The sequence below is a fragment of the Salvelinus sp. IW2-2015 genome, linkage group LG3, assembly GCF_002910315.2.
Source record: "Salvelinus sp. IW2-2015 linkage group LG3, ASM291031v2, whole genome shotgun sequence".
NCBI lineage: Eukaryota > Metazoa > Chordata > Actinopteri > Salmoniformes > Salmonidae > Salvelinus > Salvelinus sp. IW2-2015.
The window spans coordinates 4685292-4707082 of record NC_036840.1 but is presented as its reverse complement, the minus strand read 5'-3'; the positions used below and the strand labels follow the sequence as shown (position 1 = coordinate 4707082).

Here is a 21791-nt window from a genome sequence, read left to right as displayed (position 1 = left end):
GTGATAGCCTCAAAGGCACTATGCTGTCACAGATGCTATAATGGCACAGATACAAAGATGAGTCATCTTTCTATCTCTATCGCCTGTCTTCCACCTAAGTATCTGCCCTCTTATGGGCTAGAATGGTCTAACATAATCTCGCCTCCTCCCGCCTGCCTTCCATCTTTGAGGACATGTATTACCATTGTTAGAGCGGTCACTTGACTATCTTGTCAATATATTAGACAGTCTTTGGTACATGTAATGCATGAGCACGGATCAGGACTTGTCACGGGGCTGTTGTCAATTTCCACGTGATGAACAGCGTCAGTCGTCGGCTTGTCTTCTCTGACACTGCACACCTCGCCGTCCGGCCCAATAGCTCAGATATAACACTGACATTACCTTATCATCAGGTGAGAATACCCATTCAGACTGGCTTGTTTTATTCTACACTATACAACTCAACACTTTGTAATGTATACCTGCAAAATACGCTATACCTTTTCCATTTTACCTCAACAGATTGTATATTGGCAGCCATTTTGTTTTTATCTCGATCTATCTATCTCTGGGCCTAGGATGGAGATGGTGGGCTGCAGTGGGACCAGGGATGGAGGCTGTTATTGTGACTTTGGACAGTCAGTCGACCTTGACCTAATTTGTTACTCTAAATTTAAAGCGCATCCCAGAAAGCTGTAGTGGTAGCTCGCCGCTCGGTGACATAACCACCATAGTCTAGTTCCATGGTCAAAATCATTGGCCATTAGCAGCTATGCTGAAACGGTTACTGTGGGGTGTAGATTGGCCTTGGAGTCTGTCAGAGGGCAGACGTACGACACAGTTGTCTGGTCATGAAGGGCAAGGCAAGAAAGGGACACTGGCTGTGTTTGGAATAGGATTACGACGAGCTTGATGAGCTATTTCACTTGTTTAATGAGAGAACGTCTGTCTGTGATAAGTCAACACAGCTGAGTCATTCTACTCCTGTTAGAAATGCAGGTCTCAGCAAAGCTTCCCTGGATGCTGAATATTCATATTCACACCTGTGACACCACGCCCTCATCTCACTGAAGCAGAATCACGGTCATTGTATTATTATTGCATTTGATGATAATACTGTAATGCATTAATCCTGCTATGTTAATGCATATGCCATCTCCTTCTACGTGTGTATATTGTATACTTCAGGTCACCTCTGTTAACTGATAAACCAACTGTATTGTGTGCTAAAATAATAATTTTGATTCAGCTCAGGAGCATGATTCTTACCTCCTCCACTGGTCTTCTGATTCGGGTGAGAGGAGAGCTACAACATAAACGCTAATAATGAGTGTCTCCAGTGTAAAGAGAGGGGGAAGAGCTGAATCTAAGTAAGCAGAAGAACATAGCTCTATTTATAACTCTGGTTGGAAGGTCTGTTCTGTTTGCTTCATCTTGCAGACACTCACCACTGCTGCTCCAGGGCTTCCTGTGTAAAATGGAGGGTCTCTCACTGTACATGTGCAAACTCTCCACAGTGGCAACGATGGTGGACTAGGTTTAAGGAAGATTATGTCTACCTCATTTTTGGACAGGGCTCTTATTCACTCTGTAGTTTGTCAACTAACACTGGCTACAATGTTGTGGATGGATAATACTAATTTCCTGTAACTAGTTGTTTTGCTCTGGAACTCTGGGGTCATGGGAGATATGAGGCTGATGGGAAACAAGATATATGACACCTGTTAATTGAAACGTGAACCTGTCTGCATGCGGATTTGACTGCCTTGAAGTTCTGTCCATGACAAATGGGCTGGTCTGGTGAACTTTGAACCCTGAGAGAGAGATGTCTCCACTGGGCTCCGATCCACTGATCATCAAAAGGTTGGGGTTCAGTTCCAACTGAGGGTTGAAGACCCGACAGCCCTCAGGTTGAGTGATCGATCACGTGGCTGCCCTTTTTATCACATGGTTGTCATGAAGGTAGGCTAAATGGAAACAGTCTGGATAGGAAATATAACCAATAGTAACTCTAAAGGGGAAAGCCCCAGTGGCTTTGTCCCAGAGATATATTTAACTCTTTGAAGTCAAGAGGTTTTCTGATATATTCTCCATTATCAGCCACTCATTAATGTTAACCACTGATATGTCTACTGTCATGGAGAAATGGAGGAAATTAGAGACAGACAGACAGACAGACAGACAGACAGACAGACAGACAGACAGACAATGAGGAAGTGACAAGAAAAATAAGGAACAGCAAATCCTCCCGTTGCCGATAAGCCAATAGACACAAATGGAGAGTAGACAGCTGAGAGTGCCTCTCATCCACTGGGCTCTTGATGAAGCTGCCAGTGCCAACATTGCCATGGTAATAATTAGGAGCCCATAGGAGTGGACAGGTCAGCTGTTTGGTAGAGAGACGAAACACACTCCATCACCTTAATGCACTGCCTCACCAATGGCATGTATGTTGTTAACCTTTTATGACAATAAACGATGGATAGGCAGGCGTCTTTTTCCATGGTTTGCTCTGTCGGAGTGACTCATTTGAGCTTTTAGCTCTAACCCATTACCGGTTGCTGCACAGCTCCAGATTCATACTATTATTAGACTCTTGATATGAAACAAGGTCAGTCCAATAGCCTTGTCTTATTAGGCTGTCACTACTAATTTTGCCTTAAAGAGACATGTATCCCTGCACCAGTAGAGTAATGTGCATAGTATACATCCATTCATTACAGTAAACCATAGCCAACCATATGGAAGTAAAACCCCACACTCGATGGGTATCTTAATAGTTGAACGTTTCCTTTGATGGACTACAGTATCTGGTGAATGCTGAAGCCTTTAGCCTCATAGAGAGAATGGAGTGACGCCTACAAGTAGTTAAGCAGCTGCTAAGTGGAGCGGACCTGTGCCCTTATCTGGGTGAGGCAGGAGCTCAGCTTGTTGTCCCCTGAGAAGATCAGCTTTCCCAAAAATCACTTTCCTCTCGGGGGGTGATTTGGCGAGGGACGCTAATCGCTGAGATATATCACGAAGCACAGGGGCGCACCAGCAATATTTCCAGGTGGCATGCATTTGACAGACTGGCTTGGTATTCTCCAAGAGAACAGCCCTGCTGCTTCAAGTGGAGCACATTACTGCCTTAAGTCGAGAAGCCACATCGCGCAGTGGTGTAATCATATCTCTAAGAGTGTGGAATTCCAAAGTGACAAGCTCCCCGAGACTACAAGAGAAAAGCTTTTTCCAGACACACCCCATAAGGCAGGCCTCAGTAGCAGCACAGTGAAAAAGGGGGCCTGGGAACACGCTGCGAGGCAGGGGGGGGGGGGGGCTGCTCAATCACAGATCGCTGTCTGACCTCTGACCCCTCGGCTGCAAGAGGTCAGAATCCTGAGTCTCTCCTACGCTCAGTGTCTCTGCTATGGGCTGCTGGTTTGCTGGGCGGCCAACAATTATACCGTGCACTTAGAGTTAGCCACAGCTCTGTTCTGTCTCTTCTCCTCATTGCATTTCTGCTTATGCTATTTAAGAAGAAGATGTGTTACCCATACGTTAGGTTGTGTGATTGTTTTGGGTCTTCCGTGAACCTCAAATTGATTGGACTCATCAACATCTGACATGGGCAATGAACTTCACTTCAACACTTGAGAAGCTTTTCTCACAGAAGCATGAAGTGTGTCACCCGCAATGACAAACCTAAAACCACAGTCTTACATACCATTCCTGCCAACAAGACCTGACAGGCTGTGTGCGCATACAGTCATTTTATTCATTTACTTGGGGAAACTGCTCAACTGATTTCTATAGAAATTATACAAACATGTGTACAGATATGTACACACCCACGCCCACACACACACATACACACATACACACATACACACATACACACAACAACATCAACAGACTTCACAGCATGTGACTGGCTGCTGCGGAGATCAGCTTGCTACTATTACTCTACTCAATGAGGAGGGTTTGACAGAATCTAACCACTCTGCCTCAGCCAACTCAGCTCAACTCATGGTGGTTCAAAGTTCCACACGTATCATACTTTGAATATATAGAGGCGTAGACCTATTTGTCAATGACAGGCGTGGATGAGCACAGATGTATAGGAAGGGTTGCATTGGCCCTGCTGCCCATTTAAGCGTCACGCTGTGCATATGTGATGATATGTACTTTGCCCATTGCAAAACAGCAGGCCCGAGAGCGACACTGTCTGCAGACCTGCTAACTCTCACCTGATACCAGGGGCTGGAGGAGAGCTTTAAAATCTGACATTGACTAATTGAAGAGGCTAAGGTCTGAGCCGGCACTATCTATGCATTTCTTGCAATCGCCTTTTGCATCGCAGATAACATCAAAGCAGGACTATTTCTATCAGTGTGATGATAGCACTGCAGTCTGGGGTTTCTGCTCTGGGAGGAGTTGAGTGTATGTCACAGGCGCCAACGTCGCCGCGGCAGCAGGCAGTGGGCGACAGGAAGTGGGCGTCTGGCTTCACTCAGATGGTGCTCACTCGTCAACACTCACGAGTCACCCAGCTCTGAGTGGCTGCTGCCTCAGTTACCTTCAGGGACATGTTACTGTAGTTAGTGAATATGTCTGAAGAGACCGTTTTACTGTCAATGGTAGTCAGTTATTTATTGGAAGGATTCTAACTAAACGGTATTTCATCTTCAGTGCAATATCTGATCATTTAACCCTGTCCAATATATTAACAGTTTCACTCCCACTCACAACCACAGGCAATAGCAATCATCCCACTCACAACAGTCCACAATATTGTATAGTCCTCCACCCTGGGCCTCAGTCAGCTGTCTCTTCTGCATGCTCTTAGACTGCACACCTCATCTGGTTTTATAAACCACATCAGGGAACAGTTGCTTCAGAAAACACTAAATTACAATAGTAAACACCAGCTTCCCCTGAGGAATCAGTCATAGGTGTAACCGTTCTGACACGAGATCACACAGCAGCACACACACAAGACAAGCCCCTGGGATAAGTCTTTATGACTTGTTTTTAATAAGCCTCAGTCACTAACATGTCAATGGACAATGCCAAAAAGAGAGTGTTGGTGGTTTGTGGTATTGATACACTTAATTTGTCTTCCTCCCAAACTTTTGTTTGATCTCTGCGAGGAACAGGAACAACAGCAAACAGTCCTCTGGCATCAAAGTGAAAGGTAATGAGGGACAGAGTTTGTCTGGATTACCTTCCCTCCCGGTGACACATGATGACTGGACTGGCCTGCATGCAGATGAGGCAGCCACTAATGGCGCACGTGAGCATTGTGGTAAACACAACTGTTTAATGTGTAAGGAAAAGACACCTAAACATTTACTATACCTTCAAGAGGTAGGTTAGTCCACATGGGAAAAGCCAAACAGAGCGCACACAGTCATATGACTGATGTGGTTGGATGATGGATCACATGGTTGCCCCAGGGAGCGAATGACCACTGTTAGACAAGCAGAGGGGTTGTGGTGGTTGTGGCGACTGACTACAGACAGGACTTGGGAGGTTGGGAAGTATAGGCCAGAAGGAGGGGCGGTGGCGAGTGGATTTTTATTCACCTTGGGGGCCGTTTGATCTACTGTTTCTCTGCTGAGGCGTCCAATCAGAAGCCTGTAACAAATTAGCACCCTGATGTCTCAGAAGGCCTTGGCTGTAAGATAGACAGAGCTTGGCACTGCATTTCATCCACAGATGGTTTCTTGGTGGTACTCCTGCCTCGTGGAGAGACAATTCACTGCCATGCTTGGCTCTGCCTGTATCACAGATTTTGTATTCTATATTCTGCTCAAGCTACCAATGATCCCTGCAAAACAAGCAAATGGATTTACAAAACAAGCAAAAAAAACAAGCAAATGGATTTACTGTGTTTGATGTGACATCATCCTTGCATAATGAATGGTTGGTTCTTTATAATCTAACCCGTGGGAAAGGTGTAGCTGTTCAGTCTCACATACAGTATGGTGCTGTATGTTATGTATAGTAAGCATAAACTGATGACGGTAAGGTGTTTAGGTAGGAGAGGGGCCCTGCTTTAAGGTTAATATACAATTTCTCTACTATTGGCTTGACAATCTACGTTTGAAAGCAGAAGCAGGAACTTTTAAAGGTGATTTTAACACACATTTGACACATTTTCTTGTGTGTGTTTATTCGGTAGGATGATTTCATTGAGTTGAGCACCACCACGAACACATTGAGAAGAACAATATGCAGACGCTGACAGATTGTCAGTGTTCCAATACAAACACTACAGATATCAACGCCGTCCAACACATGTACCTTGAGCTCACTCACACTGTCTATCACATCACTGGGAGGCCTGTTCCTTGCCCTGCCCAGCAGCAGCTTACACATCACTTTCCACTACTAGCTCTCCTGATATCAGCACATAAAACTATTTTAGCCATCATCCTGACACCACAGACCTCCCTCCAGGATCTCCTGACGGCCGTTCGCACCGTAGACTTTGGTTCGAGGGGTGGCCAGTAAATCAAGATGAACTGGGCCTGATCCTTCTCTGTATATCTTGGCCTCCCACCGGTTCTCCTGGCCTGGAGATCCTCCGCGCCTCAGCGTCGGTCCTGCCAGGAGGCTGATTCATGTGCCGAGTCTGCAGAAATCAATTACTGTTAAGTCTGTCCTCATTATTATTAAAAAAGACACAGATGGCAAATATAAATATCTAATCTATCTAAAAAACTGGAGGCCTCTTACACTTCAATAGCAGCTGCCTCTGAGAGAGTTTTGAATTGTCAAGAGGAGTAAAACAAGGTTGTCCGCTGTCACCATATCTATTCGTTATGGCCATTGAAATGCTAGCTTTTAAAATCCGATTAAATAACTATGTTAGAGGATTTGAAATCCAAGGCTTAAAAACAAAGGTATCCATGTATGCCGATAACTTACGTTTTATATCAAGTCCGCAAGCTAGATCCCTGCATTGTCTCATTGAAGATCTAGATAACTTTTCTGGACTCTCTGGACTTAAACCTAATTATATGTACAATATTACGTATTTACATTACCCTGCAGTTTACCTATAAAATGGGCTGACAGTGAAGTAGACATACTTGATATTCACATCACAAAATATATAAATTATCTTTCCACAATGAATTTTCGATAGAAAACTAGTAAAAATAGACAAGATCCTGCAACCATGGAGACGTAAATACTTGTCTATTTATGGGAAAATTGCACTGATTAACTCCTTAGTCATATCTCAATTTACTCACTTACTTATGGCGCTGCTTTCTCCTGATGATTCATTTTTTAAATCATATGAGCAAGAAATATTTTGCTAAACCAGACAAGATAAAGCGTGCCTATCTATATAATGAATATGAACTGGGTGGATTGAGATTATTAAATATAAAAGCACTAAACCTCTCTCTAAAAGCTTCACTTATACAAAAGTTTTACTTGAACTCTAAATGGTTCTCCAGTAGATTACTAAGAAAAGCTTTTCCATTGTTTAAAAATTGCCTTTTTGCCTTTGTGCAGATTGCCATGTCTCATTTTCAATTAATTGAAAAATAAACCTTTTTCAAAGTATCTATCTTTTTCAAACAAGCATGGAATTATTGTTCTTTTTTCCCCGTCGGGGGGCGGGGGGACTGTGTGGGGGGGGTCTCGGGTGGTTGAGGGGCAGCTCTCGGGGAATGGTGGTGTGTTGTGTGGGGGGGGGGGGGGGGGGGGTCTTGGCAGGCTGGTGGCCTGGTGGTTGGGAGCTTGGGCCGGTGGCTGATTTGGGTCCCCGTTTTTAACTTTGTGGGAGATCAGTCGATGTGCCCTTGAGCAGGGCATTGACCCTGATTGCTTCTGTGGGTCGCTCTGGATGGAGTCTGTTAGATGATTGAATGCAATGTAATTGTTGAGCGGCTTCACTGCAAGTAGATTGTATGTTTTAATATTCAATTTAAAAAACGAACAAAAATGTAATTTAATTAAAAAGTCTGTCCTCGACAGTGTACTTAAGTAAAAATACTTTAAAGTACTACTTAAGTAGTTTTTGGGGGGTTCTTTACTTTACTATTTATATTTTTGACAACTTTTACTTTTATTTCACTACATTCCTAAAGAATTTTTTTTATTTTTTACTCCATACATTTTCACAGACAACCCAAAGTACTCATTACATTTTGAATGCTTAGCAGGACAGGAAAATTGGGAAAATCACCGACTTATCAAGAGAAGACGTGGTCATCCCTACTGCCTATGGTCTGGCGAACTCACTAAACACAAATGTATCTTTTGTAAATAATGTCTGAGTGTTGGAGTGTCCCCCTGGCTATCTATACATTTTAAAAACAAGAAAATGGTGCCGTCGGCTTAATAAATTATAAGGAATTTGAAATTATTTATACTTTTACTTCTATTTTTGATGCTAGTATATTTTAGTAATTACATTTACTTTTGATACGTAAGTATATTTAAAACCAAAAACGTTTATACTTTTACTCAAGTAGTATTTTATTGTGTGACTTTCACTTTTACTTGAGTAACTTTCTATTAAGGTATCTATACTTTTACTCATTAAGGTATCTATACTTTTACTCATTAAGGTATCTATACTTTTACTCATTAAGGTATCTATACTTTTACTGACAATTGTGTACTTTTTCCACCACTGGTCCTCGCTGGACGTCCACTGGGTCTGATGGAAGGACCAGAGTAGGGAAAAGAAGTGGTAGCCGATTGGATCTACAGAGGAGATCTCTCTCTCTCTCTCTTGTCACCCCCTCTGTCCTCACAGTGGTCGGTCTGTCTTGAGGTTTAACTCATGTGGGTGGAGCTGTGTAAATGTTTTGGATCATTTCTTTGCTTGGATGGCTTTTTGGCTCAGGTTGTCAGATTTTGTCACATTGTCCAAAGTCAGGCGGTTAATCGCACAACATGTATCTGTATCACTATTATCCCCACTTGTTTTATACACAGGGATGTTCTCGATTTCATGTAGGAAATAAACTATTTTGAGATCCAGGAGCCGTTCCCACCAGAATTAGCAGGACAATTAGACCAACAATTATTGTACTCAAACCCATAAACACTATCATTATGAACATGACAGTAAACGGCACTTCCATTTAAATAGTGTTGTGGCATGCTCCATGACGACTGCCTAGGAACTGGCCTCTAGAAACAACTCCACAACCAGCATACAAGGAAGCAAAACCACACCCCTGCGGCGTACACATGGGCGTCTGCCAATAATAACGCTCGGTGGTGCCAAAATAAAAACCACTCTTCGCCGGTCCACCTTGCATTCAGTCAGGGCTAAGTCTGGACCACCCCAGAGGCTGAGTCCACTAGACATTCCTTTCACTTCAAGTGCTCCCATCAAATCATTGCAGGTACTGGTTTGTGGTAAAGGTGCTTTATATTGCTCTTTGGTGTGCATTGTGTCTGTTATGAAAAGGAACACAAATGGACACAAATACACAGACTATGTCTACCACAGGTGGCTGGTGGCATCTTAACTGGGGAGGATGGGCTCATAGTAATGGCTGGAAAGGAATGAATGGAATGGTAATCAAACACATGTGTTTGATACCTTTCCATTCACTCCATTCCAGCCATTGTTATGAGCTGTCTTCCCTTCAACAGCCTCCTGTTATGTCTACAGTAATTAGCCACGTATGTCCTTATGGGTGACATGTTGGAGGGGCAAAAAAACAGGCAAAAAAAATGCAGATTTAATATTTGTGTTTGAGTCCTGCCACAAAGCTTATCCATAGCACTTGAGACAGTTATGTTTGTCTTATCAGAGCCACATTTGCTATGCAAGGTGCTTCGAGGGCCCTAAACATACTTTGCTTCAGCAATATTGTGGCAATGGTGAGAATCACCATCTGTTTATACCACAGGAGGTTCGTGACACCTTAATTGGGGAGGACATGCTCGTGGTAATGGCTAGAGTGCAATCAGTGAATGGTATTAAATACATCAAATGCCATTCCATTTACCCCTCAGAAGCCTCCACTGGTTTATACCTGATATAACCATCCAACACAAAAAATAAGTGGATTTCTCTTGTAAAGGTATTTTCCCCCGACAAAACACACACACACAAACACTACTGAGAGACAAAGCAGTCCATACCATGGCTTACACCCTTGGGTTTCCAATCCAATTTGAGGCCAAGGAGGAAGTCAATAGTTTCCTCTAGATAAGTTGTTGTTGCACACTGGTCACTAAACGTTTTCCTATTGACCCAAAGTGCTTCAAAGCACCTATGGAAAAATAATTATACTTGTCTCTCTCATATCTAATGTAATTATCTCCATGGACCAGCCAGCTAATGTTTCATGGACAATAGTCTCCCTTTCCATAATGGCTCCTCTGAAGGAGTGGCACAGCTGACACAGATGGGCACAAACAAAGTAAACATACTAATATCCTGCTACTACAGTGATATTTAAGTAGAAAATAGAGACATATTTGTTCAACTAGTGGTAGTTTTGTAAACAAGCTATTGAAAATTGAAAGTCTGATGAAGTGACCACGGTCACATTTCATTTAAAGGCCCAGTTGAAAATGATTTGGGATGTCATTTGATCTGGCATTTTAATCAATGGTGATATGATTTTGAGTTTTTTTAGGGCCTCACGAATAACTCTAAATATAAAAACAATGTAATAGCACCTCATCCTTGATGAATAAAAGGCTCCAAAAATCATTCCGATGAGACATGCATTTAACTGGTCTGTGTTGTACAGTATATGGCCTGCCTGTCGGCTGATATTGGCTCTGCAACATCGATTTCAAGTTCAAGCTTTTGGGGATTGTGTACTTTTACACCATTTTACCACTGTTGGTAAAAGATAAACCCCCTTGCTATTTCTATTGCCAATGTTCTTTAATTTTTATTGTCTTCCTCTGGTAATTTCATATGGATAGGGATGATGTTCTTTGAATATTATTAATAAACAGCTGAAAAAAAAGAATGAAAGAGCTATGTTTATCAATTGCCTATCTCTGGTCTAAGAAATAAAATACATATTTTCTCAAATGTTTTGACTTAGTTTGACCAGTCATCATAAAAACCGAATGAATAAAATCGACATTGAATATAATCGACATTATGCTGGTCTCAGTGTTCTTATTTATCATAATAAATGATAACACTCTTAACTCTGTCAAGGAATGTACAGCCTCCTCCTTTTCCTTTCATCTGCTGATGATGACGTTATACTGCAGATCCTGAGGTGACGTTGCTTTGTCTCGCGAGCTTATGGAAAACAATCCAGACGCTCTCTCAGGCCCCCCTTCCCACGCCCAGTGCGCTGTGGGATAGTGGCACTATAAAGTATATCCTCTCTCGGAGAAAGATAAGAAGCCCGAGACGGGAGGGGATGAAGATGGCGGACGCCAAGCAAAAAAGGAACGAACAGTTGAAACGGTGGTTAGGYTCGGAGACAGACATCGAGCCTCCTATTCTGAAAAAGAAGAAGACGAAGGTGAAGTTCGACGATGGCGCCGTGTTTTTGGCTGCCTGCTCAAGCGGCGATACTGAGGAGGTGCTCCGAATGATTGACCGGGGTGCTGACATCAACTACGCCAATGTAGACGGTCTGACTGCCCTCCACCAGGTTTGTCATTTACAGCTATAAGCCTAGACACTGCTCATACAATCGCACGACAACCATATGTCTTGCCAAAGATCGTAGCTAACGTTACCTCCTGCCACAGTAATGGAGAATGGAGTAATTCCTGCTGAAGCTCAGTCTGTTTACCTAGCACGCCCGTCTTTTTTAGACGAGACAGGGCCATTTCATTTGTTGGGCTGTTGATTGAATTGGATCAGAAGCGAAGGGGTGGATAAACTCAAAATACCTGATTGGTAGCTATCCTGTTTGAGCTAGTTATGTATGTTAAATGTATTCGTAGGTTAGTTAATGTTGAACATATGGATAGTTAGTTATTTGGTCTTTGTTTATCAGCAACTGATTCAAACATCCAATAGTCAGGAAGAATGCCGTTGACTGGCTTGCTAACATCTAACCAGCCACTTGGGTGGTGCAGTTAGCATAGCTAGTTAACGTCAGCCAGTTACTGTAGCTAGCTAGGCAAATCATTATTGGAACTGATATGTCGTCCTGCTCTGGCTAACCTGTGTAAGCTATGAAATATAGTTTAACTCAGTATTGTTGGTTTGTTGTTTAACAAATACTCAAGTATTACAGTCGTTGGCGAAGTTAACTGCTGCCGATTGTGTTTTATATCGAAGTTAATAGGAAGTACAGAAAATGTACTTGTTTGTTGATGGCTAGCTAGTTTGCTACAAGTGGCTAGCTAACGTAGCTAACCTGTGCAAATGGTGGAAAGAACGTTTAGCTATCCGTTTAGCTGTTCGTTACCAAGCATAAGCTTGACTGCAGTCGGACAGCAGTAAAACTCCAAATTAAATGAATCAGATGTCAGCTTGGATCACGTCGAAGCTATAACATGCAACAATATTTTACAATATGTTTAGCTACAGTAGCTATGCCGCAGTCTCTAGGCTGAAGGGCAGGACGACTGTACTGAAACTAGCTACAGTCATGACACATATATTTTCAAGAAATATTATCTGTGGTTAACAGCATATGTAACTATCTTAGGCTAGCTAAATGATCATACAACAGCACACTAACGTGTTACTAGCAAACGTTAGCCTCAGGAGCAACGTCTTTTGACATTCTGTAGCAAACATCACTCCTATAATTTCGATTATACTATTGTAGCAGATAACGATACAATTTGTACCCACATTTTGTAATTGCAATTTGAGGCTTCCTTGAATTCAAATCGTTTTTTTGTATTGTAATCTGTAGTGTAATATATATCACATCACACATTACATGTATCACAATGCATTTGGCCTTTTTCTGTTGCTGCTCTGGTAAGGTGGACACAGCCCAGTTATTTTGATATAAACACAGGATATAACTATGCATAGATCTGTGCAATTGTATTATAAGCTATCTGCATGGATTGGCAAACATCAAAGCTCGTGGTGTTTCAAAGTAGTTATGATAGCTAGGCTATTTGAAAAGTATACTAACTAACATACTTAGCATAACACTAAGTAAATGCTCAGAATTAGAATCATACGCTCATTTTTATAAAGGTTGTTACAATTTGGAATTGGCTATTGGCTCTAAATTAGGCTAGCTTGCCTATATCCTGCCGGTGTGTTCGGATTGCAATGTTGCATTACTGACGTGTTTTGCTGCACAGTAGACTGTTCTGCAATCGGATAACAGCTGACACATTCTCTCTGGGAGGTGTGAGGTTTACATGTCAATACCTGTCGCTTTCAGCTGTGTGAAAGAAGCCAATCCTAGGTTTCTGGGCTGTTAATGTTATTAGTCAACACTTTAGTTTACGTTATGGCAGGTGGAGCACCAGCCTGTTACCTTGAATACTGACAACCAAAACAGAGTGCCCGTGGAAGCCACAACTTCTCTAATTCAGTTGAAAGTTTTGTTCTTCAAACGGATACTGCACAAACATTTTAAGTCATGCTATTGTTTTGTCATTGTAGCCATAGAATAACGTGTTAACTGTTCATCAAAGGTTTTCACACAGGTGTAAATGCAAAATTGAGAAAGTGTGGGCCTGCCTGTCTCCTCAAATGCATTTTTAGTAAAGTCATAATGAAACATTGTTTATTGAAGTCTTGCATGTTCAAACTGTCTTGCACCTTACATCTACAATGATCTCATCACTCAGATGTCCTGTTTGCTAAGTGATGCATCACCCACTCTTTCTCTTAAGTAGTGTGATGTGTGCACCTTTCAAAAACTGTTATTGCCGGGCAAGGCTATATCCCCGAAGGCCGATCTCAGGGTGTAGAAGTGGTGCCTTGTCTCTAGAATAGATGCTGCTGTATCTCTAGTTGATTTTTTTTGGGGGGGGGATGAGGAATTCACACAAATTACTTTGTCTTATCTGACATTAGATATGCACTACTAGTCAGGAACTGTTTCTTAATCAGCCTTTCTTTAGGGTTACTGAGTTTGTCTTCCTTTCAACTGGAATTAGTCAGCCTCCTGCACTGCGCAGGCTCACTGGGTGAAAATATAGCCTTTTTTGGGGACCGGAGTCCACTCCAGGGACAAGCAGAGGTGAGGAAAGCATTTGCGACGCAGTGCTTGAGACCTAACCATGTCTGGAGAGACTTGGAGCAGCTTTGTTTGTGTTCCAGCATGTGATCCCTGGCTTCAGGGTCTTGGAAAAGAGTTGAAGGCGATATAGGGATTGGCGTTTAGCTTGCTAATCCTAGGATTTCAGGAAGGTCTGGCTGATGTTGGTTTGCTCAAACCAACAGAGATTTTGTTTAGGGATGTGCACGTTTATTTGAATATCTGAACGGGCGTTAGTATTCAAATTCTTTTGAGTATTAATTTTAGCATCCAGGCATTTTCTAAATTTAAAATATCCATGTTACATGCAAGAATATACCATGACATTTCAAATTATACATTTAATAAAAACAAACCTTTCATTGTAGTTTTTATGACGTTCTCCCCATAAAAAAGACTGGTAGCGTTGGCCAATCAACGTGGCTCAATGGATAGTGAGCGCAAAATGTGGCCTCAATTAGCCTAGCTAGCTATAGTTGGCTAGCTTAGCTTCTCTGGGCTACTCCAGTCAAGATTGGCACTGTTATATCGGATGATAAATAATGTTGTGGCTTCTACAAGCTAGGTAGTCTTGGCTGTAGACGAGTAGCGTCACTATCTGCCTTAGTCTGCTCATTCCAATCTCACCGGCCCCTCCACAGCTCCCTCGTGCAGCAGTGCTCAAGTTAAAAACGTATCCGGATATCTGACAATTCAAATTGTATTGGACACATGCACCGACTACAACTTTCTCAACAACGCAGAAAAAAAAAGTATAAACATATTTGCTATTAAAAATATCTTGATACTATTTTAATAGTGACCTTTTTGCTAACCCCCATGTGGCCCAGTCTGGGTTGCCACGTTAATTGTCCCTGATGGCTTTGCTAATCATTATCCATGTTGGGAATCTCTGCCTTCAAGGAGTAGGGCCAGTTGGCTTAGAGAATCAAAGTTGTCAGAATGAATGGTTAATGACTCTCCCAAAGTGGGATGGACTCCCCTCCTATTAGCAGGAGGCCAGTAGTGGTAATGCACCCTAGTCCTGGTCTTGAATGGAACTAAACCAAACAGTCTAGTAAGGATTAGTAGTCGTCTGCCTGCGTTTGACTAGCCTTTTTATTTGAGTCAAACATGGTGCCACGATTCACCACTACTGTAATAATTGGCTTAGTAGTGAGACTACGGTGGCTTTAACATGACTCTAATGCTGCTACCACGCAGGTACCTGAGTGACAACTGACCAGCCAGGCAGTGTAGGCTTATTGACATGGTACAGTGGCAAGTCTCCTTTCAGTTGCAGCTGTAGATCTGTTATTTTATCTGCAACAATTGTTTTTGGGGGTTGTCGTGTGCTGATGACATGCCCTGAACCATTTTCCTTCCTGGTGACAAGGCAGTGACATCTCGCTTTGGTTGTAACAATGCTCTGTTTTTACACGGAGGGTAACTCACTCCTCCTTGGGTGCAGTGACTGCACTGCACTCCTGCCACTTCTGAGTGCCATGTTATAAATACCACCTGCACCAGTTCTTCTCAGTATAGCTTGGTTTGAGGAGATTATTCTAAGTTTGGGTATGAGTCATTGCCACACTCTGGACTGCTTAGCTTTGTACTGGAGGCCTGGCATGCATTGGAGTTTGTGGACAGTCTGGCTTGAAAGGGTTTGTCTATGTGAAACAGAGTTTACCTACGAGTCACTGAACAATGGCCTCTGATGTTCACCTTTGTTGTGAATGACCACCACTGTTCTTAACTATGGACCTGGAGGACATTTGTCCCAGCCTTTCACAAAAAAATAGGCCTATTTGACTGATTTGAGACGTTGTTAATCTGAATCGGGAGTGTTAAGGCTTCTGCGTGCTTCCAGTTCGGAAGAGTTTGTGCATGTATTATCCCAACATTTTGTGATGTTTTGGACTTCAGTGAGGTTTTTTGGGCTGGTTGGGCACACTTATTTTTTTTCTGGAGGCAAGTCTACCCCTTGTCGCTGATTGGTCAACAGTAGGGATTCTTCAATAAATTCTTTGTCATTCAATGGGAGACGACTTGTTTTTTTAATGCACATTTTTTCCCCCTTGAGAAATACTGAATCAAACATCTTAGATGTAAAATTGTGCGACTAAGATCACCTTGGCAAAAACAGCAATTTTATGACTGATTTCTTGAGTTTTCTTAGAATAATTCTGACTTTGACTATGGCGTCTTCCTGGACAAACGGTAATATCGCATAAAAAAAAAAAGGTCTTTAAGGGAGTATGCGAGCACACTCGTTCAGCTACCTGAGTTTGACGAGGCACCAGCCGAACTGAAGCATGCTGACATCTTTACTGCTGGGGCACAAGCCTTCACACCCTGCAGCCCTCTAGGACCACTGAGGAAATGTGGGAAGGAAAGACCTATAGTGGTGCTACTGTAAACCAGAATTGTGAAGCTTTCCACACAGTTGTGTGGTGAGGGGTGAAGAGGAGGTACAGGGAGTTGTGAATGAGGGAGCAGGACTGGAGAGAGATGTTTGTAGATATGTGCTGGATGGGTAGCATTCCGTCCCTGTCCTCCTGGCCCGTGCATTCCTCACATGACAGTCGGTGGAAACCATGGCAAAGGGAGAGCAGAGCAAGCATTCCTCAGCTGTCACCTAACCCCCCCACCCCCCACACACAGTCTTACCCTCTTTCTGGCCTGCCAGCCTCTCCCCAGGCAATGCCAGGACCCAGCTGACTGCCACCTACTGTGCCGTATCAAGGCAGGGCCTGCACAGTGAAACAACAGGCGTATTCACCCATATCTGGCCTTTCTCTTGAGTCATCCATATTGTCTATCATTGGTAATGTACTTAGTGTATATATATATATATATATATGTCTATGTCTAGCTGGTACAGGTATTGTAAAAATATTACATTTTTACTGGCTCGTCAAAGTAGCTTTTTGTAAGTTGTGGTTTTAACATCATGGTGAAGGTTTTACGACATCATTGGGATAGGCTCGATAAAATGCCAACTGTTCACTTTTTTTTTTTTTACCTTAGCAACAGTTTACGTTCCACACCCTCACTATCAGTGTGTGAATGTCAAGTTGCTAGTGGCTTGTCTGCCGATTTGTGTACATACAGAGTTATATAACCACTGACTGAGCAGAGTAGCCAGCAGCAGTTTAGAATCACATGGGCTGCATGAATCTTGAAATGGAACCTATGCAGACAGCAGTGCATGGGGCCCTCACTGCAGTTCCATCCAAAACAGCACCAGTTACATTAACACATTACATAATTGCTCCAGCCCCAACCCTGAGATTCTCAGCTGTGACAGAGGCTCCCAGTTGGCCAATGAGAGCCGTGGGGGGGGGGCTGTCTCATGGTAGGAAGCACAGATTCTGACTTTCAGTAGAGGTGTTGAGATTTTTGTTGTTGCTTGAATTAAACCTCTTGATTCAATTTGTAAAATGTACTTGTTGACCTGATATTTTGAAGGTCTGGCCTTGTAAAGTGTTGTCTTCACACAGATCCTATTGCTGAACTATTATGTTCTGGAACATTGCTTCCACCAGTCATGCGGTATTCTGATATTTATTTTTTTTGTTCTTAGGGCTGTAAACTCACTTACCCTGGAGGGAAGCAGAGAGCGTTTTGGGTTACCACGGATCACCTGATCCGTAGTGAGTTGGTGTGTGTCAGGACCTGAAAGCTCTGCCCAATTAGGGCTAGATTAAGTTGAAACGAGCTGTGTGACTTTTGATGACGGGAGCACCATGTTCCTCTCATTACTAGGGCCATTTGTCGTTGCTCACCTTGGAAGATAATCAAAGGAACACAAAACAAGACTGAATACTATCAGTCAGTTCTTTTCCCCATACCAAGGCCCAGAAGATAAAGAAACTGCATTTTGTATTTTTCTTTTAGACATCATTCTCTACCTGATACCTTTTCCTGTAGATGTCACTCAAACAATGCCACTCTGAGCCGGTTTGCTCATTGAGGGTGTCTATTCCTAGCCCTTAATCAAAGTTGGAGGTGGCCTGTTTGGCAGTGGACTGGGTATGGAGGTGCAGTGTGAACATGGCACTGTTTGGTTTGTGGAGGAGGGGACTCTTACAGTGACATGCCCCACTTCCTTTGAAACCATTCTGCGGAATGGTCTGAAACGGAATATTTGGTCGTTTTTGGATGGCTTTTTAAGATCCACATTTCATTGGTGGTTGAGGGGACTTTAGCCGTTACTATGTAAAGCCCTTGGAGTACCTCTCTTAGAAAGGCATTATAGAAATCTATAAGAAAAATATTTGAACCAGCCCTTTTGTTGTAGCTTAAATTTAGCCTTTCTAATTTACCTGCCCAAAGGCAGCGATTCATGCGTTTAATAATGCACATAGCAGCATGACAATTGAGAATACATTAAAATGTTCCGCAGATATTTATAGTATGGAATTAAGGCAATCTGAATCGTGTTACTCTTTGTCTATGCGTTCAGTCTGTCTTGTAGAAAGGTTAATGGCTAATATGGTTTGATGTTTTCATAACCGTAGCAGTCGATTGCTTGTCAGTTTTTATGGACACGAGTGCATTAATAACATATTATTATAATTCAAGCGTTACGGGTCACCCAACCCAATGTTGATTCAACGTTGCCTTTGAATCATCAGCATAACCGTCACGGGCCTCTAGCTTGTGACAACTGTAATATTAGAAAAGCTCACGGAACTTGCACATTCTACCTGTTTATAATTGGTAGGTCTTGCTCTGTCAGGCGGGCCCCGTCTAAGGTTTCATTGAAGTGTTTCCACAACCTATAATCAAGTGCAGGAAGTCCTTGTGTCGTTGCTCTCGACTGCTTCACAACATGTCAGGTAGTCTGCTGATCATGACACGTCGGCATGGCTTCCTTACGCAATGTGTCGCACACACCTTCCATGCCTGTTCAACTCCAGATTTTCTTGGGTATTTTTTTCCAATGTTACCTCAAATAAAACATATATATTAAAAAAAAAAAAATGCATAAACACTCACATTTTCTTGAGACTTATTGATACCCAATTTCTTGACGCTTTAATTATGAAAGGGCTCGAGTGGTAGGAACTGCCTGAAGTATTTAAGACAAGCGTCACCGCAGGTTGAAACTAGTTCACCTGGGGTTGTAGGTAGAATTCCTCAGCAGGGGTGTAAACTCGACCTTCTTTTGCCACGTATGTGCTCAGACAGACATGACAGCCAAGCAGGCTGTGGAGATGGACTTGACCTGTCACACACTAGCAACCGATAGGCTAGGTGCTCTGTGGATGCCGGCCATGATCAAAACGAGACAATAAAGCTGGTGACTCGGCTATCAATTTCATTTTTGAAACCACAAGCTGCCATTCATCCACACCTGTGTGCCACCTTCTCCCACAAGTACATTTGATGTCACTGTGCTTTCCTGTACATGCAAACTATTTCTCACCCGAGCGAGAAGCTATAGATCTCTCACTATGTCGTCAGGGCTCCTCGGGTCGCTGAGAAATAGTCCCGGCACATAGACCTGTTGACAACATCTGTGTAAGGTAAACTGGGATGAGAAGCTGCCGAGCTCTCTTTCTCTCCTCGCCCGCCGCCCCACATCTCCGGCCACACTTGGGCTTTAGCATAGTATTGAGCTGCTGCAAAATTTGAGTGGGATGACTTCAGCAGCGTGTCTTTTATTCACCCTGTGGCACAGTCTCCTCTGCTCTAGATTGGTCTTTAAACCATCCCAGGGTTCTTTGCGTTCCAGCAGTCATATGCCTCACTGAGTGTGGGCTTATAAGGTGTTTTTGAACCGAAAACACCTGGAAGCTGAAGACTGAGTTCCTCTGTCTTATGCAGCGAGGAGGACAATTAAGCCCAGTCTATTTTGTTGTTGTCCTGGGAGGGAGAAGTTACATTCTTTCAATTCATCTCAAACTGGCCTCATCTTTCCAGCCAGTGAAATTGGTGCACCAGAAACTGTACTGACAGGTACAGGTGTCACATTAAAACAGAATTCTGCGTTTTTCATGCAAAAAAGAACGTATATGAAATACATTGCTGCATTTTGTAAACCCATATCTAAAATACTTATTATTGTAATTTCAGCGTGGATTCAGACTAATTTAGTGCTTCAGTTGCACTTCTCCACTCAAATGCCTGTTTCTGAGTTCTCAGCAGACAGCACTCTGATGTGTAGATACTTTTCTCTGGAAAAATGCAAGATTAAATTCCAGAAAATCATTAGGAAATGTAACTGGCTACGTTCTTTCTATGATAAACATTAGAAATATGATGTTTTTTTATATTGTAAGCAACATAAAACGCAAGTGTAATTGTTTCAAATCAGGTTCTTTGATGGTCTGTATTTGGAAAATGCAAACATCTGAACTCGAACGCGATCCCTGAGGTAAAGCCCTAATTACAGCCTAGGTGAAGGACCATAAGATGTAGGCCTAGACCACCCTAGAGTATGAGTGAAGGCCCTAAAGCCTACTAGACACGACAGGCTTCACACCCCTATGTGGCTTCAAAGTGGGCTACTTGCCTTGCCTATAGTCTGTCTCTTATACACCTAAAGATGTGTATAAGAGACAGCTATAGTCAACCCAGTACACAACTAAGTCTTTAGCAACCTTTGTACAGGCTAACCAGTCTGCCTCTTCCCCTCAGCCTGTGATGGATCTAGTTTTGTACTGAGCCACCACCAGCCTTGTGACTGTGCCAGTGAAACTGCTGCGTGCTGTTGTGCAGACAGGGGCTTTTTAATTATAGTCTGTGGTGTGTGTGTGTGTGTGTGTGTGTGTTGTGCATGTGTATTTGACTGCAGAGTAGAAGCAGTGTCAGTGAATCGAGCTGGGTGTCAGTGTGTTTGGCTTGTGAGTTTTGATGGCTGTAGGAATTGGACATCATTCAATACCACTGATTTATTTAGTATCTCCAGGTACAGTAATTTAGTGGTGCCATTAACACCGCTGAACAGACCAGAGTAGGACACTATTCAATGCAGGAATATACTAGAAGGTAAATGTACTTTTATTTTCACCCTTGTGCCTTAAAAAAAATAAATAGGAGTGGACATTTTGCGTCAATGTCGTCGTTTGCATATTTTTCACTGTTCGTTTCCTAATATTGTAGACTTGATTGACATTTTGTAGATCGTGAATATTGTCTGGTCGTTAAGTCTAATTGAGCTCCTATCCCAGATGTTGTTAGCCTGCCAAATGAATAATTAACTGAACCAAAAATAAGCAGAATGCCCTACTGTACATGTTCCTGTCTGGGGGAAAGAGGCTACAGTTGGAAGCACAGCAACGTCAATCAAGAAGTACAACCTTTTCAACCCAAATAAGTGAACTCTTTCTTTCACGAGCAATGAGCCGTTTAGCATACGTTTACAAAATAAATAAAGCTTTTGGGGTACCAGTAATTTTGGTCCAATTTAGTCTCCTCGGACCACACTGGAGACTCATGTGAGCCTTCCAATGTAGTTGACATTTTCTGAGGCTCAGGGAGATTAGGTGTGCCTTTGGAAATCCCAACGCCCTAGTCTCTACCAGAGCTTTTGTCTCTGCTCAGGACTCCTCATGTGGATTTTCATTGGGTAATTAAAGGTGTGCCCTGCTGTCGTTGTCTGTTTTGAGAGGGCAGGAGGACTGACAGGAATGTTTCTCTTCTTAAATGGGGGGGAATAGGATGTAGTGGGGGATGGGGGTG

The 21791-nt window shown here is 42.7% G+C and overlaps 1 pseudogene; it reads left to right on the top strand.

Annotated features, from left to right (window-relative positions):
• Positions 1-11251: 11251 nt before the first annotated feature.
• The window catches only part of LOC111955769 (protein phosphatase 1 regulatory subunit 12A-like), a 65223-nt pseudogene continuing 54683 nt past the window's right edge, over positions 11252-21791 (top strand).